The sequence below is a fragment of the Mandrillus leucophaeus genome, unplaced genomic scaffold (genome assembly GCF_000951045.1).
Source record: "Mandrillus leucophaeus isolate KB7577 unplaced genomic scaffold, Mleu.le_1.0 Scaffold129, whole genome shotgun sequence".
NCBI lineage: Eukaryota > Metazoa > Chordata > Mammalia > Primates > Cercopithecidae > Mandrillus > Mandrillus leucophaeus.
In genome coordinates this window covers 2868798-2877358 of record NW_012101243.1, presented here as the reverse complement: position 1 = coordinate 2877358, position 8561 = coordinate 2868798, and positions in this window count along the sequence as shown.

Genomic DNA, 8561 nt, shown 5'->3' with positions numbered 1-8561 from the left:
GGAGGCTGAGGCAGGAGAATGGCGTGAACCCGGGAGGCGGAGCTTGCAGTGAGCCCAGATCACACCACTGCACTCCAGCCTGGGCAACACAATGAGACTCCATCTCAAAAAAAAAAAAGAAAAGAAAAGAAAAGAAAGAAAAGAAAAGAAAAGAGAGAGGAGGAGCAGGGGAGAAGGAGGGAGGGAGGAAAGGAGGTAGGGAGGGAAGGAGGGAGGAAGGGAGGGAGGGAGAGAGGGAAGGAGGGAGGGAGGGAAGGGAAAGAAGGAAACAATAAAAGAAGCATGGAGGGGGAGGGGTGCCTTCTTAGTGCCAGTTTTAGGGTGAAAGTCCAGGCTCCCTATGTGGCTTGGAATGATTAATTTTATTTATTTATTTATTTATTTTTGAGATGGAGTCTCACACTGTTTCCCGGGCTGGAGTGCAGTGGCGCGATCTCGGCTCACTGCAACCTCCGCTTCCCAGGTTCAAGCAATTCTCCTGCCTCAGCCTCCCAAGTAGCTGGGATTACAGGTGCCCACAGCCATGCTCAGCTAATTATTTTTATTTTTAGTAGAGACAGGGTTTCACTATGTTGGCCAGGCTGGTCTTGAACACCTGACCTCGTGATCCACCCACCTCGGCCTCCCAAAATACTGGGATTACAGGCGTGAGCCACCGTGCCCGGCTGATTAAGTTTATTTTTAAGTTTACTATCACATGGATAAAAAGTTTACTGTTTATTAACACATTATTGGTAAGAGTGTGAGGAAACAGGCTTCCTCATACTTTGCTTTTGGGATTGTACATTGGCACAACTTTAATGAACAACACTCTGGTAATAACTAACAAGATTACAAACTCACATGCCCTTTGACCAAGCAGTTCCACTTCTAGGAATTTCTTCCAAAGATGTATGCACATGGGAGCAAAATGACGTTAAGAACAAAAGATTGTCCTTCCATGGAAGACTTGTTAAATAAATACTGGTACAATCCACATGGTGGAATACCCAGACAGCCATTTTTTTGTTTAAAGGAGCTGTTTGTCTAATAATATGGAATGATCTTCCAGATATAGTGGCCCGATGCGGTGGCCCAAGCCCGAGGCCTAAGCGCCACTGCACTCTGCTTGGGCGACAAAGCCAGACCCTGTCTCTATTTTTAAAAAACGACAGTCGGGTGTGGTGGCTTACGTCTGTAATCCCAGCACTTTGGAAAGCTGAGGCAGGGGGTCGGGGGGGATCACCTGAGGTCAGGAGTTGGAGATCAGCCTGGCCAACATGGCGAAATCCCATACTAAAAATACAAAAATTAGCCGGGCACGGTGGCACACGCCTGTAATTCCAGCTACTCAGTAGGCTGAGGCAGGAGAATCTCTTGAACCCAGTAGGTTGCAGTGAGCCGAGATTGTGCCACTGCACTCTAGCCTGGGCAACAGAGTGACGCTCTGTCTAAAAAACAAAACAACAACAAAACATGATGAAGGACAAAAAGCAAAGTGCAGAACGGTGTGCCTAGTATGCGATTTTCTATGTAAAAGAAAAAAAAAGAACACACAAACAGGTATTTGCCTATACATGCCGAAAATATACCAGGCTGGATGTACAAGAAACTGCTAACAGTGCTTCCCTGGGGGTCCCCGCCCACGCCGCTGAAAGTTGCCCTGGACCTTAACTGTTGATGTCCCTTCTCCAGGTCCAGGCTCCAGTGGAGCTTCTGGCAGGGCGTGGGAAGGTCGAAATCCCAGGCAGAAGCAGGTCCCGGTCCCTCCTGTCGACCTTTGTACCTGCTTTTTACGTGTTTGCTTTTGCAAACAATTAGGTTCCTGGCGCGGAGGGGCGGAGATGGGGCGGAGGGCGCAGGAGCCTGCCCATTGGCCGTGGGGCTTCAGCCTGACCTGGCTCCAGCATCCCCGCTCGCCTCCCGGCGGTCCTGCGTCTCACTCTGGATTAACTGGAGGCTTCGAGATGGGATAGAGAGGGGTGTAGGCGCTGAGAAACCCCGCTGATGGCGATGGAGCCGGATTATGCAGTTCTGAGGAGTCCCTCCCTTCTTGTCCACCCCTATAGGGGTCTCTCCTTTCCCGCTCTATTCACGCTCCTCCCTCCAGGCCCCCCTGGGCCCGCCTCGAAGTCATCGCTGGGCTGGGGAGTACAGAGGTGGGGGACTTCTTAGAGACCCTGGGACAGGACCCCCCTCTCTCACTCAATCCTCCTCAAACCAGGCGGCTCTGCTGTGAGTCCGGCGTCCCAGGAGCTGCCGGCCCACCTATCCCCGGGTTTCTCCGGTTGGGGGAGCCCTCCAGGCTCGTAGAATACAAGAGACCGCCGCTCCCTAGCTGCGGGTCATCTCTAAGCGACAGGCTTTAAGAGGCACCCCAAAAGGGGGATGTGAGGTGGTGTGGTTCTATATTATTATATCGAAATCATCTGATTATGTGCCCGTCTCACTGTTTCCAGGAGGGAGACTGCACACGATATTTGGGAATGAATGAATGTTCCCGGATGTCTGCCCGGGAACTCACGCCGTGGTGCCCCTTGGCTTCAGCCTACAGTCCTGGCTCTCCTCAGGGTGGAGCCAGGGAGTCCCCTAATCCAGGTCTCTGATGTCCCCCGTTGAGGCTGGATCGTTCCCCAGTGGGGCTGGATGACCTCTGGGTTCACTTCCCAGCCTTGTCTGAGCTTCCACGCCCCTTTTATGCTAATATTTGCTAAGAGCCTCGTCCAGGGACCTTAGGAGTCACATAGCCGGGGGTTCTACCCCTGCCCTTCATTTCTCAGATGACAGAAAAGCAAAAGGAACACTCTGAGAACTTGTAATGGGGAGGAGTGGGGAGTTGGTCCAGTCTGACGGGGCGGGGGCAGGGTGGGAGACGTCCTTGGAGCGAGATCTTGGAGGAGCTCAGTGGACAGAAAGGAAGCACGCAGCTCCACGCTGCAAGAGTGGGGAGCTGTAAGGTGCCCTCCCCAGCCCGCTCCCTTTTGCCCACCTTCCTTTGCGGATAGCACCCTGGGCCTCCGAGGTCAGCCTGTGCCCTGCAACTGGAGTCGCCCTTAACTCCACTGTGCCAGGAGAGGGCACCCTGCTCCCAGCTTTGGCTTCAGACTGCGCCAGTGGAAACCCTTCCCTCGAGGGGCGGGATTTGGAGCCCTGTGTTGATAACCTCCCACCTGCCCTGGAAGAAGGCAAAATACAGCTTATCGCTCCCTCCCATAGACGAAGAAACTGAGGTTCAGAGAAGAATAATGGATGTTGCTAGTAAGTGGTCTTTGGACTTGTTTTGAAGGGGACTTGTTTCCATAGTCCTTGGAAGCATCTATCAGGATGTTTTTGTTCTGTTCTGTTCTGTTGAGCCAGGGTGTCACTCTTGTCCAGGCCGAAGTGCTGTGGCACCATCAGAGATAACTGTAGCCTCAAACTCCTGAGCTCAAGCAATCCCCCCCTTCAGCCTCCCCAGTAGCTGGTACTACAGGCACACATCACCACATCCAGCTAATTTTTTTTTTTTTTTTTTTGAGACAAAGTCTCAATATGTTGCCCAGGCTGGTCTCAAACTCCTGGGCTCAAGCAGTCCTTCTACTGCAGCCTCCAAGTGCTGGGACTACAGGCATGAGCCACATTGTTGGGACTGCTGGTTGATAGTGACACCCAGTATAACGATACTAGTCCAAATTTATTATGTCCTGTGCTCCACACACAATTCTAAGCTCTTTGAACTTACCTGTAAGGTAGATGTTGCCCTATTTATAGATGATACCCTATAAGGTAGGTACCCATTTTACACATGGAAAAACTGAGGCTCCTAGTGGTTGATTTGCCCAGAGTTAGGAGGCACCAATGCTGTCTGACTCCAGAGTCGCTGCTGGTAACCACTGGGCTACCCTTCCTGCAATCATGCTCCCCGCTGCAACCCCCATGCCAGACATGTTCATTTGAGTGTGCTAGAGGCAAGGACAAAAAAACAGGACAAGACAAAGTCCCTGCTCCCCTGGAGTTCCATTCTGCGAACATGTTTACACCTACAGATACATCCATACAAACCTTCAAACACATACTCTTTCACACATCCCACCATCACACACCAATACTCACGCTCATGCACCTATGTACGTACATACTGCAGAAATAAGGCCCGGTGCGGTGGCTCATGCCTGTAATCCCAGCACTTTGGGAGGCCGAGGCAGGTGGATCACTGAAGGTCAGGAGTTCAAGACCAGCCTGGCCAATATGGTGAAACCCGTCTCTGCTAAAAATACAAAAATTAGCGGGGCATGCTGGTACACACATGTAGACCCAGCTACTTACATGGAAAGCTGAGGCAGGAGAATAGCTTGACCCCAGCAGAAGAGGTTGCCGTGAGCCAAGATCGCACCACTGCACTCTAGCGTGGGCAACACAGCGAGACTCTGTCTCAAACACACACACACACACACGTATATTCACACTCATACACTTCATACATACATTCACACATTCTCCAGTACTCACACATATTCAGACCCTCACCTTTGCACACACTCTGTTAGGTTATACAAAAATCAGCTCTTTTATTTTTATTTTTTATTTTTGTAGAGTAAGGGTCTTACTATGTTGCCAATACTGATCTCAAACTCCTGGGCTTAAGTGATCCTCCCACCTTGGCCTCCCAAAGTGCTGGCGTTACAGGCATGAGCCACCGCATCTGACCAAGATCAGCCCTATAACACTGACCAGTGCTTTAACTGCCAGATACCTGGAGCCCAAGATTCAGCCAGTAATCCGGGAGCTGTTTGTGACACCCCTCCCTTCCTCTTCCCTTCCATTCATCCCACAAACATTGTTAACTGCCCACTCAGGCCAGGCAACACAGATGACTCAGACCTGGGCCCTGTTCTCCAGGAATTTCCTAGCCAGTGGGGAAAAAAGACTCACCAGTGTTCACCACACAGATCATGGATGCCAGGGCAGGTCAGAGCAGAGAGTCCAAAGTGGAGGGAGAGGGTGAATCACTAGGCCTAGGGCCCGTGGGAACCTCTCAGAGGAAGAGGCGTCCACCAAAGTCTTCAGAATGAGTCGGGTAGAGAGAGAACCGTGCACGTGTGGGGATCACATTTGCAAAGCCATGACAGAGTAAGAAAGTACAGACAAAATAAATGGGCACAGATGCTCACACCTGTAATCCCAGCACTTTGGGAGGCTGAGGCAGGAGGATCACCTGAGGTCAGGAGTTCAAGACCAGCCTGGCCAACATGGTGAAACCCCATCTCTACTAAAAATATGAAAATTAGCCAAGCATGGTGGTAGGCGCCTGTAATCCCAGATACTTGGGAGGCTGAGGCAGGAGAATCACTTGTACCGGGGAGGCAGAGGTTTCAGTGAGCAGAGATCATGCTATTGCACTCCAGCCTGGAAGACAGAGTGAGACTCTGTCTCAAATAAATAAATAAATAAATATAAAAACTGGGGGAGTTTGCATGGAACCCCATATTTCCAGCTTCTCTTGAGAAAATTATTTAGCAACTGGACTTATGTTGTCATAGCAATGGGCGGGTGAGCTAAATGTTAGCTGCCCTCTTTGAATGGTGCATAAGTTCTCCAAGCCAACATATGTCCCCATCCCTGGCCCGTATCAGTTGTTGATCCCTGACTTGAAGTTTTCTCAGTGGCCCGGGATCATCCCAATGAGCATGGGTTGTCATTAAATAACCTTGGTTCTCATTTGCATAGCACCAACTGAGTCATTTTCCTCTATACTCGATGTCCTCATGTTGCAGGATTCTTGTGTTGCTTATGATTTACCTATCTCCTCCTTTTGTCTTCTTCCTCTTGCTGATGTAAATAGACCAACCTCACATACTCTGCTCTCTTCCTAATGGAGTTGAACCCATCCAGCCAAAAACAGGGATAGGATCCACAGGAAGGGACTACTCCAGGAACCACTAACACTGTTGATTGCCAGTTTCGAGGAACTAGGAGGGGTTTCTACCTTATTCCAGAAATATGGGGAAAAGAGGTGTTCTGAGTTAAATGATGGCCCTCCTCCCAAAAGATATGTTCACCTAGAATCCGTGAATGTGACCTTATTTGGAAGAAGCGTTTTTGTGGATGTAATTAAGTTAAGGATTTTGAGTTGAGACAGTTCTGGATTAGGGTGGCCCCTAAATCCGAAGTCAAATGTCCCTACAGGACAAGTAAAGGGAAGAAGACAGACATAGAGAAGACCACATGGCAAAGATAGAAGCAGATTGGAGTGACACATCTACAAGCCAAGGAAACCTGGGATTGCCAGCAGTCACCAGAAACCAGGAGAGAAGCAGGGAACAGACTCTCCTCAGAGCCTCCAGAAGGAACCCACCCTGACAGTGCCTTGATTTTGGACTTCTGGCTTCCAGAACTGTGAGAGAATAAATTTCTGTTGTTGTAAGCCACCAAATGTGTGGTACTTTGTGATGGCAGCTCTAGGAGTCCAATACAGATGGAAAGGGGAAGAGAAGATGGGGGAGATAGGTGGGGTGGAAGCCTGATCCTGTGACTCTGGTGACTCAGTTTCCCTTGTCCTGCCTTGGAGGTGGAGAATATGGGGAAGGCTGAGGTACTAAGGGCAACAGCAAGAGTGGTCATCCCAACCAGCACCCCAGGGCTCCAAAGCCTCCCAGGAAATGAGTCATCCTGGAGAGCCATGGGTTTCTTCTCAAATGCCTTTTATTGTAAGCATGTGGAGGAAGTGTTCTAAGGGAACAGCTCTTGGGAGGGTGGTAGAGTGGGCCTTTAGGGAGGCAAATCAGCCAGGGCTGGCATTTCAAGTTCAGGAGTTCACACCAGGTGCCCATTCCAGGCCTGGGCAGAGGGGCAACCCAGAAGGGGAAGGGGAGATGGGCAGGGAACCATAGGAGCAGAGAGAAGGAGGAGGGCAGGAGTGAGGCTTCTCAAGAAATAAGAGTAGATTCTTCATCCAGTCCTGCCTGTTTTCTCCCTTCTCATACTCCCTCATATTCATAAGCATTTATTCGATGCCAGGACGGTGTTCACAATTAATATTTCAGTTTCCCCTTCTATAATATATGGAATGCTGCATACGATAGTGCTGAAAGGTCTTTTTAGGACATTGTGTGGTTCTAGTTGCCAACCTGGATCTTAAAATGCAAACATTGACAATAACCCCTTAAACTTCGGCTTCAAGGATGGCTCCTCATAGCCTCTGTGTGCGTGGGCAGGGCTGGGATCAATAGACGGTGCATTTTACAGAAGAGGAAACTGAGGGATGAGCACCTGCCTAAAGTACCACAGAGTCCACTGTGGATGAGAGCCTGGGGCCTGGAGAGCTCATGCCCATATAGGGAGATTGCTGTGCTGGTATTCACTTGCTATGAAGGAGTCAATGATGGGGGGTTGTGGTCTGAGATCCTGGACCCTGGGGGTAGAAGCAGAGGGTCCAGAAAGAGACAAAGATTGGCATCACCTTCCCATGGTGGCCTGAGGCTGATTGTGGGTAATTCTCTGCCCTGGCCTCAGTGATTCATTGCTGCATAACAAACCACCCATATTTATTGGCATAAAACAACAATCATTTATGTATTTATTATTATTATTTTTTGAGACGGAATCTCACTCTGTCACCCAGGCTAGAGTGCAGTGGCGCGATCTCAGCTCACTGAAACCTCTACCTCCCGGGTTTAAGTGATTCTCTGCCTCAGCCTCCTGAGTAGCTGGGATTACAGGCACCTAATTTTTGTAATTTTAGTAGAGATGGGGTTTCACCATCTTGGCTAGGCTGGTCTTAAACTCCTGACCTCGTGATCCACCTGCCCTGGCCTCGCAAAGTGTTGGGATTACAGGCATGAGCCACCATGCCCGGCCACAACACTCATTTGTTATTCATTTCTTTTGTTTCACAGGGAGGGAGCATTGATAGGGCTCAGCTATGCCATTCTTGCTCAAGGTCTGTCATATGGTTGCAGTCAGATGGTGGCTGAGCTGGAGTCAGCTTGAAGATTTCCTAGATTTCCTAGTTGAAGATAGTCAGTTGATGCTGGCTACCTGGGACCTCAGTTGGGGCTTCCAGCAAGGGTATGATACGTGGCCTCGGCTTCCACACAGCATGGTAGCTGGGTTCCAAGGGTTCCAAGGATAAGCATCCTAAGAGAGAGAACCAGGCACAAGTTGTATCACCATTTATGACCTAGACTTTGAAGTCATCACTTCCATCATATTTAGTTGAGGTAGTCACAAAGACCCACCCAAGTTCAAGGGAAGGGGCCATACACTATCGTCTTAGTTCATTTATGTTGCTATAAACGAATAGCTAAGGCTTGGTAACTTATCAGGAAAAGGGGTTTTGAAGCAGCCTTGTTGTCTGGGGGGTGATACCTGAGGTTTGTTGTCTCACAGCCGAGGAAATAAAGGACACGGACACACAAAGAGTGAGGTTAAGTGCGGAAGTTTAATAGGCAAAAGAAAGAGAATAGCTCTCTACTGGAGAGAGGGGTCCCAGAGAAATGGGTTGCCAGATCCATGGTGAAATACACGGGAGTTTATAGATGCCTGGTGAGGAGGCAGTATCTGATAGGGTGTGAAAGATTGGTTGGACCAGGTATGCCATTTGC